Source organism: Tachyglossus aculeatus, chromosome 2 (genome assembly GCF_015852505.1).
Source record: "Tachyglossus aculeatus isolate mTacAcu1 chromosome 2, mTacAcu1.pri, whole genome shotgun sequence".
Lineage (NCBI taxonomy): Eukaryota > Metazoa > Chordata > Mammalia > Monotremata > Tachyglossidae > Tachyglossus > Tachyglossus aculeatus.
The window spans coordinates 59,641,486-59,666,531 of NC_052067.1; the positions used below are offsets into that span (position 1 = coordinate 59,641,486).

The following is a 25,046-nucleotide window of genomic DNA, read 5'->3' on the forward strand; positions in this document are numbered from 1 at the left end:
AATAGAACATTTTAATTTTCTTGCAATAATAACCCCATTGAAATATACATTATAAAGATTTCAATGTTTACATGATGTTTCTTCTAATCCCATTCACAGATTTAGGTAAGGTTCTAAATTACCTGCAGAATCACTGTTTACTGGGACAGCAATTAATAGTCGGTGTGTTTTACATTTCCTTGAGAACTGTCCATTATATCATACAACAGCAGCAAAGGAATCTAGTAAATCTTTCTGGAAAACAACAAAATGAGAAAACTGTGGTAAATGTTAAGAATTTTAAAACAGAGATTTAGTGCATCTGTTGAAAAAAGAAATAACTTGTGTCACAATGACATTCTACATTACTTTGAACTCTAAGAGTGCCTAAAGAAAATGAGACTAAGAATGTAGAAAAGTATCAATTGATCGAAGGTATTTATTGAGCACTTACTATGTGCAGAGTACTGTAATGAAATCTTGGGAGAGCACAAAAAACAGAGTTGGTAGACATGTTCCCTGTCCATAGAGAGTTTACAGTCTATCAATATCTTAGTAAAATTATTGACATTATTCTCTAAGTCATAAGATTATAAAATATACCCAACTATAGTATAGCGTTTCCAGTTTCTAATGCTTACAAGAGTGGGTATGTGTTCACGGAGAAGCAGTGTGCCCTACTGGAAAGAGCCTGGACCTAAGGGTCAAAGGACTTGGGTTCTAATTCCGGTGCTGCCACTTTTTTTTGTGGCATATGTTAAGCACTTACTATGTGCCAAGCACTGTTCTAAGCGCTACCCCCTGCCTGCTGTGTGATCTTGGACAAGTCACTTAACATTTCTGTGCTTCAGTTTTCTCATCTGTAAAATGAGGATTAAGTTCTACTCCATCCTATCTAGATTGTGAGCCCCATGAGGGACAGGGGACTGTATCCACCATGATAATGTTCCCTGAAAACTACCCTGCTCTAGACTGTGAGCTCATTGAGGGCAGGGACTACATCCACCAACTCTGTTACATTGTCCTCTGCCAAGTGCTTAGTACAGTGCTCTTCACACAGTAAGAGCTCAATAAATATGATCAATCAATCAATCATATTTATTGAGTGCTTACTGTGTGCAGAGCACTGTACTATGCGCTTGGGAAGTACAAGTTGGCAACATATAGAGACAGTCCCTACCCAACAGTGGGCTCACAGTCTAGAAGGGGGAGACAGAGAACAAAACCAAACATATTAACAAAATTAAATAAATAGAAGAGATATGTACAAGTAAAATGAATAGAGTAATAAATATGTACAAACATATATACATATATTCATGTGCTGTGGGGAAGGGAAGGAGGTAAGACGGAGGGGATGGAGAGGGGAATGAGGGGGAGAGGAAGGAGGGGGCTCAGTCTGGGAAGGCCTCCTGGAGGAGGTGATCTCTCAGTAGGGCCTTAAAGGGAGGAAGAGAGCTAGCTTGGCGGATGGGCAGAGGAGGGCATTCCAGGCCAGGGGGAGCGGGACAGGAGAGAACGAGGCACGGTGAGGAGATTAGCAGCAGAGGAGCGGAGGGTGCGGGGTGGGCTGTAGAAGGAGAGAAGGGAGGTGAGGTAGGAGGGGGCAAGATGATGGAGAGCCTTGAAGCCGAGGGTGAGGAGTTTCTGCCTGATGCGCAAATTGATTGGTAGCCACTGGAGATTTTTGAGGAGGGGAGTAACATGCCCAGAGCGTTTCTGGACAAAGACAATCCGGGCAGCGGCATGAAGTATGGATTGAATTGGGGAGAGACACGAGGATGGGAGATCAGAGAGGAGGCTGATACAGTAGTCCAGATGGGATAGGATGAGAGCTTGAACGAGCAGGGTAGCGGTTTGGATGGAGAGGAAAGGGCAGATCTTGGCAATGTTGCAGAGCGGAGACCGGCAGGTTTTGGTGACGGCTTGGATGTGAGGGGTGAACGAGAGAGCGGAGTCGGGGATGACACCAAGCTTGCGGGCCTGTGAGACGGGAAGGATGGTAGTGCCTTCAACAGTGATGGAAAAGTCAGGGAGAGAGGAGGGTTTGGGAGGGAAGACAAGGAGTTCAGTCTTCTAGACTGGAAGCTCTTTGTGGGCAGAGAATCTCTTTACCAACTCTGTTATACTGTACTCTCTCAAGTGCTAAGTACAATGCTCTGCCCACGGTAAGTGCTGAAGAGATACCATTGACTGACTGATTAATTAAGAAGGAAAAAACACATTTCTACTCTAACCCTTTTGGGAGTTTCATCTGAATTTCTCAATTAGTCCTGTAGTTTTCAAGTTGTCCAGATCTGTATCATGCTTGTTGATATAAATTTCAACGAAGAACAGCGATACAGAACTAACGTCACAACAATATATTTTCTCAAAACAGGTTACCAAATATTCCCTACCTAAAGTGTTTACTGTCTGTGACTCTAAAAATACCAAACCAAAGATCACTAAAGAGCCAAGTTTAAAGAACAAAGTTGTCACATATCCAAATTCAACAGTGTACATTTTCAAAATAACCATTTTGATAGCAGTAAAACCTGGGCTTATTTCTATTCATGAGGAAACATGAACCTATTTTGTCTAAACTAGGAAGAAAAAAGAACATCTGGTCTCCATAGTGACTGTACAATGGATAGGCAATCTTTCTAACAGAGTAAGGAACGAGGAAGTGACTGTTAATCTCAAAAGAAAGGCATCAATTGTTAAGAACTGGAGACGCTAACACAACTTCAACTGAGTGAATTCTGAACATGAGATATACATCAGAATGAATAGATTGATGGGTGGAAAGAAATCGCCTGTAGAGCAAGGCCTCTACAGCATGGAAAGCACAGAAAGTCAGGCATTCACCCTCCAAAATAAAAGAAAGATGAATTCCACAGCAATAGGTATGAGATTGTGTTTACACAGCATGCCACGAGGAAATTACAAAGAGAACAAAACTGTCTGCACCTGCCTAAGAAGAAATCATGACATCTGTAGGACATCTTAAAGAATCTCCTACAGTAAGTCAGATTTGCAGTCAATTTATTCGTTTTTGAGGAAACCATTTTTTATAAAAGCTACACAGGGTAGCCAAACTGACTAAAATAGAGCATGGTGCCAAACCAAGCACAAACACACATTGTAATGGGACCTGGAGCTGCTTGAGTCCATTAATTTAAGCCTATTTGGAAAAATACTTATAATATTACATATAATTAAATGAACATGTATAACCTTGAAACACTCCAAAAGTAAACTGTGTATAGCTTTATTAGTCTTTCCGTCTTGTGCCATGTCTACCAGACAATGAATGCTTTGTGTGTAGCTCTAGTTAAAAATTTCTAGGATAGCTTCAGAAACCTGCTATGAAGAAGCCAATTCTTTTCAATTGATCACATTTATGGAGCACTTAATGTGTGTAGAGCCCTGCACTAAGGGCCTTGGAGAGTACAGTATAGTAGAGTTGGTAGACACATCCTGGCCTACAGCAAGCTTATAGTCTAGATGGGGAGGAATTGTCTAGTGAAAATACATGTAAACAGACAATCTTTAAGTCAAATTCCTGATCCAAGAACAAACTGTTCAATAGGAAAATGGCCGGAGGAAACGAGAGAAGCAATCTGGCCTAGTGGATGGAGCATGGGCCTGGGAGTCAGAAGGACCTGGGTTCTAATCCCAGCTTCCCCACTTGTCTGCTGTATGACCTTGGGCAGGTCAGTTCACTTAACTGCACCTAAATTCTCTCATCTGTAAAATGGGGATAAGACTTGTGAGCTCTTTGTGGGTAGAGAACCTGATTACCTTTTATCTACCCCAGTGCTCTGTACAGCAACACTCAGGGCATGTCACTTCCCTCCTCAAAAATCTCCAGTGGTTGCCTATCAACGTTCAAATCAAGCAAAAACTCCTCACCCTCGGCTTCAAGGCTGTCCATCACCTCGCTCCCCCCTACCTCACTTCCATTCTCTCCTTCTACAGCCCAGCCCGCATCCTCCACTCCTCTGCCGCTAACATCCTCACTGTGACTCATTCTCGCCTGTCCTGCCACTGACCCCCAGCCCACGTCCTTCCCCTGGTCTGGAGTGCCCTCCCTCCACACATCCGCCAAGCTAGCTCTCTTCCTCCCTTCAAAGCCCTACTGAGAGCTCACCTCCTCCAGAAGGTCTTCCCAGATTGAGCCCCCCCTTTTTCATCTCCTCCTCCTCTTCCCCTCCCCATCGCCCCCCACCCTCCCTCTGTCCTACCCCTTCCCCCTCCCTACAGCACTCATATATTTGTACATATTTATTACTTTATTTATTTTATTTGTACATATTTATTACTCTATTTTATTAATGATGTGTATATAGCTATAATTCTATTTATTCTGATGGTATTGACACTTGTCTACTTGTTTTGTTTTGTTGTCTGTCTCCCCCTTCTAGACTGTGAGCACACTGTTGGGTAGGGACCGTCTCTATATGTTGCCGATTTGTACTTCCCAAGTGCTTAGTACAGTGCTCTGCACACAGTAAGCACTCAATAAATATGACTGAATGAATGAATGCTTAGGATGGTGCCTGGCACATAGTAAGCGCTGAACAAATACTCTTAAAAAAAAATCTTCTGAAATCTATCAATGAGCAAGCTGCAAGAGATGGAGAGTTTATTCAGATGACAAAATACATGTATTAACCTTCCAGAAATAGTTGTGAGAGGGCCTAAGACATTTACAGTGACCGATTCAAATCAGATGGGAAGAATGATCCAAAAGTTTTCATGGAACAGAAAATCTGTGGGGCAAGGAGAGGCTGTTCCCCTGAAGGGCAGAACTGGGCGAGACATCTGGTCAGGGGTTTTAACGGGGATGAGGTTGTCCAGTCAGTCAGTCAATCATATTTATTGAGCAGTTACTGTGTGCAGAGTACTGTACTAAGTGTTTGGGAGAGTACAATATAACATTAAACAGACATTCCCTGCCCACAGTGAGCTTATGGTCTACCGTCCAACATCCTCTCAAGGGCCATATGCAGGTTCTTGGACACATGAAAGGAGAAGCACAGACACAGTCAAAGTAGTAAGTCAACCTGGGGCACTAGGCAAAACTGAAGACAGTACGGATTTGTGTGCAGTTACTTGCTCACAGTACTACAGCGTTGATGGGGTGTGAAATGATGCTGGAAAAATAATTTTATCAAGACTTCTTCTAGACCAAGGAATTGTTTTTAACACACCTGGAAAGCAGTATGGCCCACTGGAAAGAGCAAAGGCATACGAGTCAGAGGACCTGGGTTCTAATCCCTGCCTGCTGTGGGCCTTGGACAAATCACTTAACTTCTCTGTGCCTCCATTTCATCATTTGAAAATGGAGAATAAATCCTACTCCCTCTTAGACTGTGAGCCCCATGTGGGACACAGACTGTGTCCAACCAGATTATTTTGCATTATTATTTTAATTATTTTGAATGGTATCCCAGCACTTAATATAGTGTCTGGTGTATAATAAGTGCTTAACATTGCCACAGTTAAAATTACTATTACTTCATCTCTTTTAGGGATAAGGTCATTGCGGATGCTAGATTTTTCAAGTGCAATGTGTGTCTCAGTTTTCCGTTTTCCTCTGATAGATAAAACATGTTTTATGTATTATGATTCTTGAGTTACATTTCTTAATCTATCCATTCCTGTAGTAACAGTAATAATATTTATTAAGCCCTTGCCTGTGTGCGGACATGGGCAGAGTCACTGGTCTAAGTGGTCACTAGTCCACAATTCCCCACTCTTCAAGAACCTCCAGTGGTCACCTATCCACCTCCACATCAAACAGAAACTCCTTACTATTAGCTTAAAACACTCAATCACCTTGGCCCCCCTAAACCTCACCTCGGTATTTTCTTACTACAACCCAGCCCACACACTACTCACTGCACCTCAATCTCACCTATTTACCACTGACTTCTAACCCATCTCCTGCCTTTGGCCTGGAATAACCTACTTCTTCATATCCAACAGATGATTAATCTCCCCACTTTCAAATTCTTATTGAAATCACATCTCCTCCAAGAGGCCTTTCCTGGCTAAACCCTCATTTCCTCTTTTCCCACTCCCTTCTGCAGGCCCTGACTTGATTCCTTTATTCCCCTTGACCACCATGCCTCCAGCCTCACAACACTTATGTACTTATTCATAATTTATTTATATTAATGTCTGCCTCCCCCTCTACACTGTGAGCTTGTTGTGGGCAGGGAATGTGTCTGTTATATGGTTGTGTTGTACTCTCCCAAGCACTTAGTACAGTGCTCTGCACGTAGGAAGCACTCAATAAATGATTGATTGATGATAACAACTGCAATGAACCAATCAATAGTATTTATTGAGCATTTCTCATGTGCAGAGCAACTGAGAGAATCCATGGTAGACATGATCCCTTAAAATTTCTGACATCAGACATCTGGACCCAAGCTTTGGAAAAAGCACAGGCTTGGGTGTTAGAGGGAGTGGGTTCTAATCCCAGCTCCCCCACTTGTCTGCTGTGTGCCCTTCAGCAAACCACTTAACTTCTCTGGGCCTTAGTTTCCTCATCTGTAAAGTGGGGATTAAGACTGTGAGTCCCACTTGGAGCAACCTGATAATCTTGTATCTACCCCAGGGCTTAGAACAGTGCTTGGCATATAGTAAGCACTTAAGAAATACCACCATTATTATTCAGTAAGTCACCAGCCAACTTCTCTTTCCAGCATATCCAAAGCACATTCCTTTGACAAGATTATGCTACTGAAGAAGAATCTAGATATTCATGACAGTATTATTTTCAGTATATTCAAAGTTAAGAGATGTAGTCTTGTACCAACAGAAACTTCTCTTTATAAATCTAGGAATCTTCTCATTTCAAGTGGACACCAATTTTTACAGAGGCTACAGTTTTGCCTTGATGTTCAGGACCAATATATATGAAGCTTTTGTCTCAACAGGTTGAAAAATCAAGGCTAATCAATGGGTCATCAAATATGTCAGGAGCTTTCCTCAAATAGAATATTATTTTTTCACAGCAAAAACCTGATAAGATTTTCAGTAATTACCATCAATCCCCTGAAACCGTTGAAAACCTGTTGCATATTAACCACTGCTGAAATATATGTTTGCCATAATGTAGTTCAAAGGCATTTATTTAAAAAAAATCAGGTGATTTGGAAAAACATGTTGGGTATACATTTTTTAAGGCATAGTTTGTTTCAAAATAAAATGAGCCATTTCTTGGATGTCTATCATTAAAAACACTCAAGAAAAAATTCATTGTTCACATCAACAGAAACGAAATTTAATTTTATTTTATATTTTCACAGTATTCTCATAGAAGACAAGAGAAGCAGCATGGCTCAATGGAAAGAGCCCGGGCTTGGGAGTCAGAGGTCACGGGCTCTAATTCCACCTCCGCCACTTGTCAGCTGTGTGACTCTGGGCAAGTCTCAACTTCTCTGTGCCTCAGTTCCCTCATCTGTAAAATGAGGATTAAGACTGTGAGCCCACCATGGGACAACCTGATCTCCTTGTAACCTCCCCAGTGCTTAGAACAGTGCTTTGTGCATAGTAAGCACTTAATAAATGCCATCATTATTATTAAGATAAGCCCTGTTGAGAGCACTTATCCTGCTGCATGAGAGGCCAAGTCACTTTCTCAAGACATATTTCTTTTTCAAAGCTGCAAGTATAAATTGCTCCATTTGTTACCTTATTAAATTCAATGACTAGTCAGATTCAGTCTGACAAAGTACAATTCAAGGAAAGGAAGTCAGGCCTAATTTTTTTTTAAAGGGGGCGGGTAGAATGCCTTTCAGAGTCATGCACACTTCAGTTTAGTATCTGGAGGAGATTTAAAAGAAAAAAATATTTTAATACTGCTTGCACAGTTGAGCCCAGGGACTTCTGGTGCTCAGATGGCCTCCTTTTACAGACCTGGGGCATTACAGTCAGAATTTGTCCCACCACTTCAGAAATGGTCCCATAATCCTAAATTGTCCTTAGAAAAGACCTTAATGTAGCAGCTGAGAACATACCTTGTATTTAGGGAATGATGAGGATGTGTGTTTGCATGGGTAAAGCTAAGTTACAGCCTACAAGTTCTACTCAGAGAAAATAGTGCTAACCTGCCCAGAACATATGTTTTTACTTGAAGCACAGTTCATCTCTCAATTTATCTTCCTTGAGCAATGTGTTTTTTTTATTGTTGATGTTCATATGGGAATTAAGATGAGCAAGAACAATATGCGTAGTTTGGGCAATTACCATTCAAGTATTTCAAGACGCCTCCAAATGACATGCTCTATTATTATTGGCTTTAAGACAGTAGTGATACATTTCGCAAAGGAAAAATACCTTGTCTTTTGTATAACACCTTTATTCCCCAAAGTGTTTTCACATCAGTTATCTTATTTCATCCTAAAAACATCCCTCTGAGGATGGGAAAAACAGCTATTATCCTCATTTACTGAAGAGAGAACTGATATACAGAGAAATTTAGTGACTTTTCTAATTAAGGTCACACGGCAATCCAACCAATCAAGCAATGGAATTTACTGAACACTTGCTGTTTGCAACAGAATTGTACTATGTATCAATAGGCCAAAGACAGAGCTGGGACTAGAACCCAGGTTTCCTAACTCCCAGTCCCATATTCTTTCCATTCATTCATTCAATGGCATTTATTGAGTGTTTCCTATGTGCTGTACTAAGCACTAGGGAGAGTACAACAGAGTTGGCAAACATGTTTCTTGGCTTTCCAATTGGCCACAGTGCCTCCTCACCATCCCAAAGCAACAAACATGTGCAACCTGGAAATGAAGCAGCATGGCACAGTGGATAGAGCATGGGCCTGGGAGTAAGAAGGCCATGGGTTCTAATCCTGACTCTGCCACTTGTCTGCTGTGTGACCTTGGGTAAGTCACAACTTCTTTGTGCCTCAGTTCCCTCATCTGTAAAATGGGGATTAAGACTGTGAGCCCTATGTGGGACATGGACTGTCCAACCCAATTATCTTGTATCTACGCCAGTGCTTAGTACAGTACCTGGGGCACAGTAAGGACTTAAATACCACTACTATTATTATTACTATTATTATAATTATTTAAAACTACAGAATCATAGCTGGAAGGAACCTCAAAGTATCTTCTCCAGTCCCATGCCATCAGGTTTGTAAACAGGAAACTAATCTTAAAAGATATTTATCTAGCTTTTGGTCAACTCTCCTGTCTAAAAGACCTAATAATAAAGACCTTCTTTCATTTCCCCAGCCCTCTTGCTGCAACTTAGTTGACATCCTCTTGTGAGGAATACCAAATAATTGATTGGCATTCTTCTCATAAAAGCTTCTGGTCAATATGAAGGTAGTAAAGTTACCCTTAACCTTCTCCTCTCTAGCACAAACACCCCAATTCTTCATAAAAAAACTATTTTTCCTCTATTTACTATATTTCCACTGATTTATTTCCAGCCAAATGTTGAGAGTCTACAACTCAATGCTGAAAATCTATTTTTTATGGTATTTGTTTAGCAGCTACTAGCCAGGCATGTACTAAGTGGAAATGGAGGCAATGGGTTTATATGACTGGCTTGAGAGGATAGGACAGGAATGAAAGCAGGGACATGGGGCAGTAGCTGTAGAATTCAGTGTGAGCCAGAAAAGTTTGAGTTTTTTGTTGTAGTTATATTTTCGGAAAAGGGAGATACGAACATGATTGAAAACAGATAGGAAACTTAGGTGAGTGAACAACTGAAAATAGAATCAAGGGAGGGAAGAAGCAGGAAGAAGTAGGAGCAGGTGTTTTTAAAGGTGAGCAAGGATAAGATCAGAGGTACAGGTAGCAGGGTTAATCTTGAAAGCATGTTGGAGAGTTCACCTTGAGAGGTGGCTGAGAAGCATGTGGGAAAATGCCAAGATTCGAGGGAGTTTGGGTGGCAAGGGGGAGATTATGGGGGGCTTGCACATCGTAATTTTGATTCTGTCATCACAGTAGCTGACAAGGTCATTGGGGGCCAACTGCCTTATCCTTGCACTTGGATTTGCTCCCTTTATTCACCCCTTCCTCAGCCCCACAGAACTTATGTACATATCCAGAATTTATTTACAATAATGTCTGCCCCCAGCTTTAGAGTATATGGTCACTGTGGGCAGGGAGCATGTTTACCAACTCTGTTATACTTTACTCTCCCAGTGCTCTGCACACAGTAAGCACTCAATAAAAATGACTGATGGATTGGATAAGGGCAAGGAGGAGGTGGGGGTACTGGGGGCTTCAGAGAGGGAATAAAAGTCTGCAAAAATTGGTCAGGGCAATGGGCATGGGAGTTGATGGGGAGGAAAACCAATGTTGCTGAGCTGGAGACAGGCAGAGGTTTAGCAAATACGATTTAGTTTGAAGTGGACGAAGTCATTCTGGTGCCTGGCATTCTAAAGTTGGGGGAGACCGAAATGACCAGTATACCCAGGCTGGGTTAACTGGGAGTTATCCAGTTTGTGTGGGACGGATAAGAAATGATGCCAGTAGCAACCCCTATCTACAGCAGTTTATTATGGGCAAAGGGTGGAAGTGTCCAGCACACCCTAACCCTTGGACTCAGGGTCTCCTCAACTGTTCATAAATTAAGGGAGCTCCAGATCTCCTTCCTCCTCTCCAGTGAGAAACTAGTGAACAGCCTATTATCAATCAATCAATCAGTGGTAACAGTGTTCACAGTGTGTAAGGCACTGTATTAAGCACTTAGCAGAGTACAATATAACAGGGCTGGTAGACATGTTCCTTGCCCGCAACAATTTTACAGTCTAGAGGGGGAGACAGACATTAATTAACCCTGGCTGTGCAACAGTTACTGTGTGATCTTGAGTAAGTCCCTTAATTTTAACGCGCCTAAGCTCGTACATCTGCAAAATGGGGATTCAATGACTGTTCTCCCTCCTACTCAGACTGTGAGCCCCAAGTGGGACCTAATTATCTTGTCTCTACCCAGGGCTCACTACAGTACTTGGCCCATAATAAGCACTGCACAAATTACACAATTGTTATTATTTTTAATACTGATGTACATATATGAGTACTGTGTGGCTGAGGGCGGGGTAAATACCAAATGCCCAAAGGATATGGATCCAAGTGCATAGATGAGGAAGAAGGAAGAGGGAGTCGAGGAAAAGAGGGGCTAATCAGGGAAGGCCTCTTGAAGGAGATGGGTCTTTAATAAGGCTGTGAAGGTGGGGAAAGCGGTGGTCTGGCACTTTTCCTCATCTCCTATTCTCTTCTGCATCACCCTGAGTTTCTCCCTTTGCTCTTCCCCCCTCCCAACCCCACGTCACTTATGTACATATCTTTAATTTTATTTATTTGTATTGATGTCTGTATTGTCCCCTCTAGATTATAAACTCATTGTGGGCAGGGAATGTCACTGTTTATTGTTGGGTTGTACTTTCCCAAACACTTAGTACAATGCTCTGCACACAGTAAGAGCTCTATAAGTATGATTGAATGAATGAAATGAAGGGAGAGCAAGGGGTCAGCAGTGAGACAGATGAGATCCAGGCACACTGAGAAAACACCGATGACTTTGGGCTGAAGGTAAGGCTTTGAGCAGATCCTGCTACCAGGATATTCAAGTGTGATGGTGTGGATTTGGTCCTCTTCCCCCACAGAATACTGTCTTCTGCCCCTGGGGAAGTTCAGCAGGAAACATCTCCTTCATGAAGCTGACATCCATGGCCCATTGCAGCAGGGCAAGCTACTTATCAGGAATGATAACAATAGTAACAATAATAATAATAATAATTGTGGTATTTGTTAAGCATTTACGATGTACCAAGAAATGTACAAAGCGCTGAGGTTGATAAAAGAAAATCAGGATGGATACGGTGTTTGTTGAATGAGGGAGGCATGCAGTCTAAATTCCCTCCCTCTGACGGCCCTGGCCACATAGACTATTTTCTTCATTGAGAACACACATTCTAATTGGTGCTGAGGCAGAAACTCAACAGCCAAACCAGGAGTTGTAATCAAATGCCACTCAAGTGAGTCTCCATCTGGTGTTGGCACATCATGATTCCTGGGACATATAACTGCCTGTAAATTTTTTTTAATGGCATTTGATAAGCACTTACTAGGTGCCAGGCACTAAGTGCTTGGGTAGATACAAGCTAATCACGTCCCACATACAGCTCATAGTCTTAATCCCCATTTTACAGATGGGGTAACTGAGGCCCAGAGAAGTGACTTGCCACAGTCCAGGGGTGGAGCTGGGGTTAGAACCCAGGTCCTCCTGACTCTCAGACCCATACTCTATTCACTAGGCCACACTGCTTCTCAAATCTTGCTGAATTCTGCCCCTGAGCCTAGGCACAGCTGAGAAGCAACCCTCCTCAGGGCCGTTTCTTAGCAAAAACAACCATTTCCAAACATTTGCACAAATGAAATTATTTACAAAAGGAGAAGGGCATGTTGCTAGACAGTGTTAGAATGTACCTGACTTGGTGGGGATAAGAAACTTGCTCTTAGATATAAACTGGTGTGAGATGGGCATTGTGTCCAGCCTGATTATTTTGTCTCTACCCCAGTTCTTGACCTCAAGCAAGTACTTAATAAGTACTACCATCATTATTATTATTTTCACTGGAGAACTACAATAAATTTGCAATGGTTTTGTGGTAGAGGTGAATAATAGCAATAACAACAATTACAGTACTTGTTAGATGCTTACAGTGTGCCTAACACTATTAAGCAGTGGGGTAAATATAATACCATCGGATCAAAACCAGTCACCAACCCAAAGGGGACTCACAGTCTAAAGGGGAGAGAGAACAGGTAAACAGTGTTGCCTAGTTGGAAGAGCACAAACCTGGAAGACAGAGGACAAGAACTTCAATACTGTCTCTGCCACTTGTCTGCTGTGTGACCCTGGGCAAGTCGCATAGCTTCTCTGTGCCTTGGTTTCCCCATATAATAATAATAATAATTGTGGTATTTGTTAAGTGCTTACTATGTTCCAGGCACAGAACTAAGCACTGGGGTGTATACAAGCAGATCAGGTTGGAAACAGTCCCTGTCCCAGGTGGGGCTCACAGTCTCAATTTCCATTTTACAGATGAGGTAAATGAGGCATAGAGAACTGAAGTGATTTGCCCAAAGTCTCACAGCAGACAAGTGGCAGAGCAGTGACTAGAACCCATAACCTCCTGACTCCCAGGTCCTAGAGAGCACTTTCAGCCTGGAAAATCAAGGATACACTACACTAGGGCTTCTTGTACATCCCTTCTGTTATTCAGTTGAATTAATGATTCAGAAAGTTACAACTGTCTTTCATATTTCATGATCATTGCACTCAAATCGTCAGTGATACATACAAACCCTATTTTCAAATCTATTTTACATGTGCGTACAGTCAATCATTCATTCATTCAATCCTATTTATTGAGTGCTTATTGTGTGCAGAGCACTGTACTAAGTACTTGGAAGAGTAGACTACAACAATAAACAGACACATTCCCTGCCCACAATGAGGTTACAATTTAATGGAGGGGAGACAGGCATTGACACAAATAAATAAGAGATATGTACATAAGTGCTGTGTGGCTGGGAGCAGGGGAAAACCAAGGGAGCAAGTCAGGACAAATCATATTTATTGAGCACCTACTGTGTGCAGGAAACTGAACTAAGTGCTTGGAAGAGTATAATAAAGCAATTTAACAGAAAACCCCTGCCATCAATTGTCATCAACTCCACTTTGCAAATATATTGGTGAATATACAATTTTCCTCTCTTGGCTGCTAATTCAATACTGATCTTTTTTATTTAACACTATGTAGGAGTTAACCAAGGTGTATTTCACACACAGATTCCAGAGGACAGAATGCTTAGAAAAAATTATAAAGTATTAAAAATCAATGGAGCCTTACAGAAAGTGTATGCCCTCAATGACTCCTACAAAAATGTTTAATGTTTAAAATCCAATAGGGATCTTGGGATTTCACATGACAATAAATACAGATTCCATCTTTTCCTTAAAGGGCCTTACGGTCTGAGAAACAGAATCCAAATACTAATAATAATAATAATAATAATGGCATTTATTAAGCACTTACTATGTGCAAAGCACTGTTCTAAGTGCTGGGGAGGTTACAAGGTGATCAGGTTGTCCCACAGGGGGCTCACAGTCTTAATCCCCATTTTACAGATGAGGGAACTGAGGCACAGAGAAGTTAAGTGACTTGCCCAAAGTCATGGATTTGAATCCATGAACTCTGACTCCAAAGCCCGTGCTCTTTCCACTGAGCCACGCTGCTTCTCATAAATATGGACATCTGGAGATGGAAGGGTATTTAATCAACTGCTTTCAAAAATGTGGCCTCCCTTTTCTCCTCCTGCCCCTCTCTTCTACCTTCAGTGTTTTATTTTATTTATTTTATGGTATTTGTTAATGGCCAGGCACTGTTCTAAGCACTGAAGTATATACAAGCTAATCAGGTTGTATACAGTCCATGTCCCACATGGGGATCACAGTCTTAATCCCCATTTTACAGATGAGGTAACTGAGGCCCAGAGAAGCGAAGAGACATGCCCAAGGTCACAGTGTTCTTGGTGGATGGGGAGGTGGTCTGGAGTGCTTCAAAGCAGCAATGATCTGCTCTCCAGGGAAAGAAGAGGAGCTTCTGAAGTTATAGGGCCTCTCGACGTTGCTGTATCAGTAAGAGATTTAAAAAACGCCTGACATACGTATGGCATGTTTGTCTACTCGGCTAATTCATCCTTCCCATAAAAGCCCCAGATACCTTTGTTTCCTCATCCTTAAAACACACGAGGCTAAAACATAAAGGAGATGGGGGAAGGGTGTACAGAGGGAAAGCTCTTATAATCAATCACTGGTATTTACTGAGCACTTACTGTGTGCAGAGCACTGCATTAAGCACTTGGGAGAGAAGAATACAACAGAGTTGGTAGACATATTCCCTGCCCTCAAGAAGCTTATAGGCAAGCAAAACTAGAATGAAAGCACTATTCCCCAGACTTTTGTGTTGGATGCAAAACTTCTGTTTAGTCAGAGAGGAACAGGGTGCATCAAAACTGAAAGCATTAGGGAGAAGTGTTGACTCAGAGCCCTTTGTTGAATCTTCTCATCTTTATGCCCTAGAAACCTTAGAAATCCTTTCAACAGCTGTTCAATAACACCATCCCTTACTCTCCAGGATTTCTATAAATAACCTTTCCAGTTAAGGGACTATTACTGAGAATGTATCCTCTCTCCCTAACTCTGCCCGGTAATTTTCTACGTATCATAGCTTGACAACTTCACTGAATGTAAAGGCAAGAAAAATCCACCAATTTCAGAAGAGTCACTGATCAATCACTATATGAGACCGCTATATATTACTTGGGCTTCTTGTCCAAGCAGAGTAATGAAATAACAATCTTTGCTAGACTGTAAGAAGAATGAATCATTCTGTTTTAATAAACCACTCCCTTGGATTAGAGTCTTTTTTTCCTTACTAGAATATTTAAATTTCAACACACTGTAATAAGAGATAAATATTGTACTTTGGAAGTGTAAAGTTTGAAGGCAACAGCATTACACTGGGCAATTTATCTTTACGAGAAAAAGAAGATACTGTGTTATTACTGCACCTAATGAACTCCAAAACTATTCCTTCATTTTAATTTTACTTAGTATCCTGGAAATGCAATTGATAAGCACTATAAACATTTTGTTTAATTTCCTAAATGAGCAAAGAAATCCCAAATCCATACTAGCGACCATGAACCATGTTTACAAACTCTCAAGAGCCTAATCTGAAAATTGTGACCAGTAACATACTAAGTTTCTTAGATAAAAGTTTACAATGGTTGAGTGACACTAGCACACTAATTTGTAAAAGAAAAAGCAAAGCACATATAGCATTAAGAGAAAAGGCAGAGCTAGGAGTGATATACAAAAGAGCCAAGTAGTTTATTGCTAAAAGAAGTACTTTTGAACAAAATCCGCTCCTTACTAATAAAGAAGACAATCCATAATGACGAAGTTATCCCCTTACGGGCTTTTGCTACCACATCACCCTTACCTTCTTCAAAACTCCAGTCATAGCCAGCTTCTTTCATGGTCTTGGTAACTGAGGCCGTTTCCCAAAAGAGCAGAGCATACACACGTGTGGACAAATGCTCACATGCATATAGATTTCCCCCTTTTTTCCCCGTGGCAAGCCAGGAAACCGCTTAATGCTCCAAAATGTTCAGCCGTTATGAGCTAAAAACAGATCCTGTTCTCTACTGGATGTATTTTTGTCTGCAAGCTACACACCCTCATCACAGTCCATTTTTTTCCATTGGTGGAACAGTATGATGCAGACTTAACCAGAAAGTGGTTTTCCATGGGCCGCTTGAAATGATTAACCCGGATGGCCTGCCATAATGTCTCACAGCCACCAGGGAATACTCTATGACTGGTCTCTTGTTTGACCCTGCATTCCAGAATTACCACACGAGTTCTATAGGAAAGCTCCTCCAAAGTTTGCTGAATAAAAGGTTTACTCACTTGATGGTTGCCTCCGTTTCTTTCTTAAATACACACACACACACACACACACACCCTTCCCCCCGCCCCCTCCCCGTCTTTCCCCATATCCTTGTGCTTTTATAAACACACGGCTTCCAAAGCCACAGCTGTAATGTTACAGTCATGAAAACCCTCTCTTAAGAGCAGCCCTTAAAAATAATTTATATGATTTTTGCACAATGATATCATGTGTAGGCAAGCGAGCCCTCTACTCATTTTAAGTTATTTCAGTTTGAAGTTCAGTATGTCAGTAATCCCCTATACCAGAAGACTTTTTCTGTGTGATAACTGCCATTAGTAAAAAAAAGTATGTACTAGCAATTCAAGTTAAGAAGCAAGAGTCTTACAAATATATTTGTGACTTCATACTCTTTTTTAAATCTATGACCTTTTTTAGGGTATTTGTTAAATGTTGTGCCAAGCACCATTCTAAGTTAATCAGGCTGGACACATGGGACTTACAGATTAAGTAGGAGGGAAAACAGATATTTAATCCCCACTTTACAGATGAGGGGACTAAGGCACAGGGGAAATTTAAGTGACTTGTCAATGGTCATACAGCAGGCAATTTGCAGAGCCAGGATTAGAATACAGGTCGTCTGATTCCTGGGCCTATGATCTTTCCACCAGGCCATGCTGCTTCTCTATATTTTAAACAGTATTTTATAAGGAACACTTTCGACCATCTCTCTTCAGAAATCTACTTCCTGAAAATACTTACTATGGTGGCCTAGTGTGAAGGACTGCAAATAAGACTACATTCAACCATACAAGCCAGACTCAAACAGGTCTGTGCCCATGTAGGTTTCCTTTAGAATGATCAATCATCATAAAATTTGACTTGTTCATTTCAGTGGAGGCAATGACATTTTCAGGAGGGAATTTCAATTTTCTTTTAGTTCTTTAAATTCAGTTTTAAATTCAGCCATATGACAGGACCCCCAAATTTTGAGGGCTAAGTGTTGATTGGGGTGGCAGAGTTGCAGTTTCTGCTGACAACCACTGTAAACTGCATACATATTTAAGGGCAAAGCATGAATCCAAGTGTGGTTAGTGTGTATTACAGTGCTTGTTTGCTAATTATAAAGTGTTATTAGTTAAAACTGTTCCATAAGATCATCCACTAATCATAGGCTGTGGATGTCTGCCTGTCTTTTCCAAACAGTTTACATGTGAACATGGCAGCCTACCAACTACCACCCACACTGGACAAACTGAATATTACCATTCAAGCCAAGTCACATCCTGTTTAAAAAAAAAAAAAGAACCAACAACATGGCAACCCCTTCTAGACAACATCAAAGCAGTGTTCTCTGTGACCAAAAATAAAGTTCTGAAGATGCAATTGGGGCCAATGTGAAATCAATCAATTGACGGTATTGATTAAGTGCTTACTGGGCATAGAATATTTAGGAGCATACAAAAGAGTTGCTAGACATGATCCCTGTCCTTATAACCTAGAGGAGAAACAAAAGTTTTCAGGACTGAATAGGAATCAATCACATTTACGAAGCACTTAATGGATGCAGAGCACTGTACTAAGCACTTGGGAGCGTACAATATAATAGAAATTGGTAGACAAGTTCCCTGCCCACAACGAGCTTAAGGTTCAATTGTTCGTTCAATTGTATTTATTGAGCGCTTACTGTGTGCAGAGCACTGTACTAAGTGCTTGGGAAGTACAAGTTGGCAACATATAGAGACGGTCCCTACCCAACAGTGGGCTTACAGTCTAGAAGGGAACAGAGAACAAAACATATTAACAAAATAAAATAAATAGAATGTGTACAAGTAAAATAGAGTAATAAATACGTAAAAACATATATATGTTATATATACATATATATGTTTTTACGTATTTATTACTCTATTTTACTTGTACACATTCTATTTATTTTATATATATACATGTTTTTACATATTTATTACTCTATTTTACTTGTACACATTCTATTTATTTTATATATATATATATATATATATACAGGTGCTGTGGGAAAGGGAAGGAGGTAAGGGGGGGGATGGAGAGGGGGAGGAGGGGGAGAGGAAGGAGGGGGCTCAGTCTGGGAAGGCCTCCTGGAGGCTTCCATTCATTCAATCATTGAATTCATTTAATCATTCAATCCATTCATTCATTCAATCGTATTTATTGAGCGCTTACTGTGTGTCTAGAGTTTTACAGTCTAGAATATGAAGAGAATTGAATATAGATCAAGTAAAAGGCATTTTCAGAACCTAAAGAGGATGGGACTCCTCTCTACTGAGAGAGAAATGTCAGTAGCAGCTGGGCAGTGGAGAAGAGCTCATGAGAGTTCTACTGAGGTAATGGACCATCTGAGGGGCTGCTGTGCAGCAAGACAGCCCTGAGGGATTTCTCTGCTCCAAGAAATCTAGTCTCCAGATCTCCTCTGGAATCAATCAATCAATCAATCAATCGTATTTATTGAGCGCTTACTATGTGCAGAGCACTGTACTAAGCGCTTGGGAAATACAAATTGGCATCACATAGAGACAGTCCCTACCCAACAGTGGGCTCACAGTCTAAAAGAGTCTGCCTTTGTGATACATCTTGCACTGATCTGACTTCAGAGATGCAGCATGGCCTACTGGAAAGAGCACGAGCCTGGGAATAATAATGATGGCATTTGTTAAGTGCTTACTATGTGCGAAACACTGTTCTAAGTGCTGGGGTGGGATACAAGGTGATCAGGTTGTCCCACGAGGGGCTCACAGTCAATCCCAATTTTACAGATGAGGTAACTGAGGCCCAGAGAAGTTAAATGACTTGCCCAAAGTCACACAGCTGGCAAGTGGTGGAGCCGGGATTAGAACCTTATGACCTCTGGCTCCCACGTCCGTGTTCTTTCCACTGAGCCACACTGCTTCTCTATCAGAGGACGTGGGTTCTAATCCCGGCTCTGCCAATTCCTTCTGTATGACCTTGGGAAAGTCAGTTAACTTCTCTGTGCCTCAGTTCTCCTTCCTAATTAGACTGTGAACACCATGAGGGACAGGGACAGCGTCCAACCTAATTAGCTTGTAGCTTCCCCAGCGCTTCAAATAGTCATTGACAGTAAGTGCTTAACAAATACTCTGAAAAGATTCCCCTAAGTGTGGATTTTCAATAGCATTTTTAAAGAGGAACTGTAAATCACATTTCTACCAGTTTCATTATTGATGAGCTTGCCCAAAAACCCTCACCCAAATAGAGTCCACTTTGGATTTCAGATTCAGATTACATAGGTTTGTCTGGGCTCTTAATTCAGCTTTAGGTGAATTCCTCGTCACTCTATTACCTGGCACTTCTGATCTCCCCCAACACACACACGCACGCACGCATTCACACACACACTCTTATTCTCCCTCCTCCTCAGAGGGGATGTTCCAACGTGGGACAGAGACTGTATCTGACCAAATCAACCATATTTATTGACCACTTACTGAGTGCAGAGTACTGTACTAAGCACTTGGGAGAGCACAATAATACAATATAACTGACACATTCCCTGCCCATAGCGAGCTTCCATTTAACTTGTATCTACCCCAGCACCTAGAACAGTGCTTGACACATAGTAAATGTTTAACAGTAATAATGTTTAACATAACTGTAATAATAATTTGCTGTTGCACAGATTTTTGCAGTGGACAGAAATTTTCAGCTGAGCTCATACACAAATTCTTCTATCCTTTGGGTTCAGATATAGCCTGACGACATATGTGTGCACTGAAGTGGCTGACATGTCAATGCATGACCAACGGTCCCTTCTATATCATGCTCCTGAAATGGTCATCCTTCACTGTGCCATTGTCACATCTTAGGGAATATTTCTAAGACAGTGGCATGGCCTAGTGGAAAGATCATGGGCCTAGGGGTCAGAGGATCTTGGCTCTAATTCTGGCTCGTCCAATTACTCACTGGGTTTCCTTGGACAAGTCACAACTTCGGTTTCCTTGGACAAGTCACAACTTCTCTGTGCCTCAGTTCTCCTGTTCTCTCTCCTTAGACTGTAAGCCTCATGCAGGACAGGGACTGTAGCCAAACTAATTAACTTGTATCTACCCCAGTGCTTCTCTCCAATGAACTGATGCCTTATCATGGCAGAAGGATTTCTGTAAACTGATGAAGCTTACAGCTATGTCATATAGAGTTACCCATAACGGAAATGTCTATGCCTAACTGTCAGACAAAGTCAATTCATCTAAGGTAGGCAGAAGCGGCAGCGAAAAGAGTCAAAAGCGGATGATCGAGTGATCAAAATGTTGATTAAAAACAACAGCAAACACTCAAGATTTTACTGCATAGAAGAAGAGCTTGGGAGCATACAAAACAGCAGAATAAACAGTCCTGTTCCCTGCCCATTATGGGTTACCTAAAACAAGAGTGTAGAACTATATCAAAATACCAGGCAGGAGAAAATAATTTTTGTACTTAAACGTGGGCAAAGGTTGAAGGCAAAACAGTGATTCTGGGGCTCTCATATTCCTACAAGAGATATATAATAATAACAATAATAATAATAATAATTGTGGTATTTGTTAAGTGCTTACCGTGTGTCAGGCACTGAATGAAATGTTGGGGTGGATACAAAGAAATCGGGTCGGACAAAGTCCCTGTCCCGCATTTGGCTCACAGTCTTAATCTCCATTTTACAGATGAGGTGACTGAGGAACAGAGAAGTGAAGTGACTTGCCCAAGGTCACACAGGAGACAAGTGGTGGAGCTGGGATTAGAACACATGACCTTCTGACTTCCAGGCCCATGCTCTATCCACTATACCATGAGAGCAATGGGGGCAGGTGGTTTGGAAGTAGTCAACTAGATTTAAACAAAACCTTTTTTAATGGCATTTGTTAAGTGCCTACTACATGCCAGGCACTGTACTAAGCTCTGGGATAGATATAAATTATTCAGGCTGGTCACAGTCTATGTCACACATGGGGTTTACACTCCTAATCCCCGTTTTACAGATGAGGTAACAGGCACAGAACTGCAGGAAATCCAACCGTCACCCTCCGTGACATCTCACAGAGTTTGCTAAGCATCTTTTGGTTACCAAGAGCAATTAATTCCTGAATAAAGTTTCTCTGGGTAGGAGCCATTTAAGGGGGGAAATCCAGACATGCCCATTCTTCCAGCATCTTGGAATTACCGAAGACTCAAACTTACCTTTGGAGTAAGTGATACTGATAAGTAGCATGACGATCCACTCCCCCAAAATATGACCTCCAAAAAGGTGTCTCAAGATTAAATTCCCCAGCCCTGTTAAGAAAAGAGAAAACACAAAAATTGAGGGCCACATTTTAAGGAAGTTTGCATTTAAACTGCAGCATTCCATTTTTCAGAATATTGTTGGGGACACCAAAGACCATAAAGAATAGAGAAGTTGAGGGGAGAAATAACTATCAAGGATTCTTAAAACTACAATAAATTACCTTTTTCGGGTATTTGTTAAGCACTTACTATATGCTAGGCACTGTACTAAACACTGGAGTATATATAAGCTAGTCAGGTTGGACACAGTCCCTGTCCCACATTGGGCTCACAGTCTGTGTACAAGCTTATATCTACCACAGCACTTAGAATAGTGCTTGGCACATAGTAAGCACTTAACAAATACCACTATTATAATTATGATTACTATTATTATTATTAATCCCCATTATACAGATTAAGGAATTGAGGCACAGAGAAGTTAAAGCTACTTGCCCAAGGTCATACAGCAGAAAAGTGGCAGAGCTGGGATTAGAACCAGGGTCTTTCTGACTCTGGGCCTGAGCTTTTTCCAGTAGGCCACACTGCTTCTTTCTGTCTGTCCCAATCACTTTATGCCTGGTGGTGGTGGAGAGGGAAGAAGGCACTCCAGTGTCTATTAATTAATCATTACTTTTAATATTTTCTGCATTATGCATTATAATTAAGTATTCTTTTAAAATACTACTGTATTGTAGATATGAGAGTTTGTGTTATATTTGTTCATTCCCTCAATGGTTCTTAAACATCTCCTCTATATGGAGGATACTAATAAAGTACTGCTAAAGATTAGAGAGAAATAGCAAGTCTTAGACCCTGCCTTCAAGAAACTTCCAGTTGCAACCAGAGGCAGAAGGGACTCAAAGTCCCAAACCTATAGGTAGAAAGTGTGCAAGTCACAGAGACACTTTTTTCTTTATATCATGGGAAGCCGTGTGGTCTAATGGAAAGGGCCCAGGCCTGGGAGTCAAAGGACCTGGTTTTCTAATCCCAGCTCTACCACTTGCCCACTGTGTGACCTTGGGCAAGTCACCAGACTACAGGATCAGGCTGGGTAAAGATCAGAGGTAGCTAGGAATGGGGAGGAGAGAGCAAGCACTGGCCCAAGGATACCTGTGGCAACAGGTTAATAATAATAGCAATAATAATGGCATTTGTTAAGCACTTATTATGGACCAGGCACTGTACTAAAAGCCGGAGTAAATACAAGAAAACGGAAATGAACACAGTCCCTGTCACACGTAGGGCTCCCAGTCAATCCCCATTTTAGAAATGAGGTAACTGAGGCACAGAGAAGCGAAGTGACTTGCCCAAGGTCATAAAGAAGACAAGTGGCCGAGCTGGGATTAGAACCCAGGTCCTTTTGACTCCCAGGCCCATACTCTATCCACTTGGCCGTGCTGCTTCTCTATGGACACCCCTGCCCTCAAGTCCATCTACTGGGGCTGAACGGCTTCGCACACAGTAAGCCCTCAATAAATACCATTGATTTATTCCATGCCAGAGAACAGGCTGCTTCAATGAAATACTGAAGTGCAATCTGAAACAGGATAACATTGCTTTTGACAGTTGTGAAAAAAGAGAGAAAGGCAAGTGTCCATGTTGTTAAAAAATAAAATTGGGAGTGGTTCAATTGAAATAAAGTTCCATGTTGAGTCTGTCCATGATTTATTGTGTGAGCTCTGCCAGATTCACTCTTTGACTTCTGCAAAGTGGCAAATATAACTACTTCCCAGAAACCAGAGCTCTGTTTAAGGCCATTAGGTACTCACCAAGATTTTTTTCTTCTCCCACCTCTGAACTAACGAGAGAAATAGAACTTGACCTTAAATAAAAATAGCATGCCTAAATCACCCCTAGCCCAAGATGGGCTACCAGTAAATTCTTTTGGACCTGAGGGAAGAAACCCTTGTCTCTCCCTTCCTCAATTCCCCAAGCTAATATGGTCAAAATGTATTTGGCCACCCAAGACGATGGCCGTCATTCTGCCGGATGGCAACCAAGGAGAATCTTTTGTTTGCTCTGATTTGTTTGTGTCAAGATTCATTTGTTTATTCAATCATATTTATGGAGCGCTTACCATGTGCAAAGCACTGTACTAAGCACTTGGAGAGTACAATCCAACAACAAATAGATACATTCCCTAACCACAACAAGCTACTGTGTGCACAGCACTGTATAATGCATTTGGGAGAGTACAATGCAACAGACACATTCCCTCCACATAATGACTCACAGTCTAGAGGGGGAGGCAGACATTGATATACATAAATAAATAAATTACATTTATATACATATGTGTTGTGGGATGGGATGGAGGATGAATGAAGGGAACAAGTCAGGGCGACACAGAATGGAATGGGAGAAGAGGAGAAGAGGTCTTAGTCTAGTGAAGGCTAAATGTGATGGGGAAATGTGGTAATGTAGCTAAGGCTGAAAACATACATCCCAGCATGCCCTTGATTAGAACTGGGTGACCTGGAGAAGCAACTGTTGGGGGAGGGGGATTGTTTATGTGTGTTGGGGGGTAGGGGGAGACATGTTCATTCATTCAATTAATTCAATCATATTTATTGAGCTCTTACTGTGTGCAAAGCACTGTACTAAGTGCTTGGGAAAGTACAATACAACAACAGACACATTCCCTTCCCACCAAGAGCTCATTGTCTAGAGGATGCAAATGATGAGTTTAAATTCATTCCTTCCTCCTCTTCATCTTGTGAATCTTTCCCCATCTTCACTGGACCAATTACACTGTCCCCTCTCTGTCACCCCACAGCTCCTCTCTCTAACATCAGGGACTGGGTCCAATCTGATTGCAGCATATCTACATCACTGCTTAGTAGTGTTAGGCACAGTGTAATTGCCTAACAAATACCATAATTGTTATTGTTATTATTATTCATCTCAACCAGAAAACTACTGTAAAACCAGTTAAAGATACTGGTAATTTATTGGACCTTTCCAGTGAAAATAATAATATTAATAATCATAGCATTTACTAAATACTTGCTTGGGGTCAAGAACTGGGGTAGGGACAAAATAATCAAGTTGGACACAGTTCCCATCTCACAGCAGCTCAAATCTAACAGCAAGTTTCTTATCCCCACCAAGTCAAATACATTCTAAAATTCTCTAGCCACAAGGCCCTCTCCTTTTGTAAATAATTGCATCTATGTAAATGTTCAGAAAGAGTGTGTTTGCCAAGAAATGCCCCTGAATAGGGTTGTTTCTCAGCCATACCCAAGCTCGGGGGAAGAACCCAATAAGAGTTGAG

General features: G+C 41.4%; 1 protein-coding gene across 6 annotated transcripts in view; it reads right to left on the bottom strand.

The window, feature by feature from the left end:
- TIAM2 (TIAM Rac1 associated GEF 2) overlaps nt 1–25,046 on the bottom strand; it is a 292,806-nt gene that overhangs the window by 136,026 nt on the left and 131,734 nt on the right. For 5 of the 6 annotated variants that reach the window (XM_038740597.1, XM_038740613.1, XM_038740619.1 and 2 more), the window contains exons 3-4: nt 21,686–21,778; nt 123–234 (exon numbers count right to left, since the gene is read on the bottom strand). The gene's annotated coding sequence lies outside the window, so the exon portion shown is untranslated. The remainder of the gene's footprint in view (nt 1–122; nt 235–21,685; nt 21,779–25,046) is intronic. The other variant, XM_038740604.1, reaches the window with a different exon arrangement.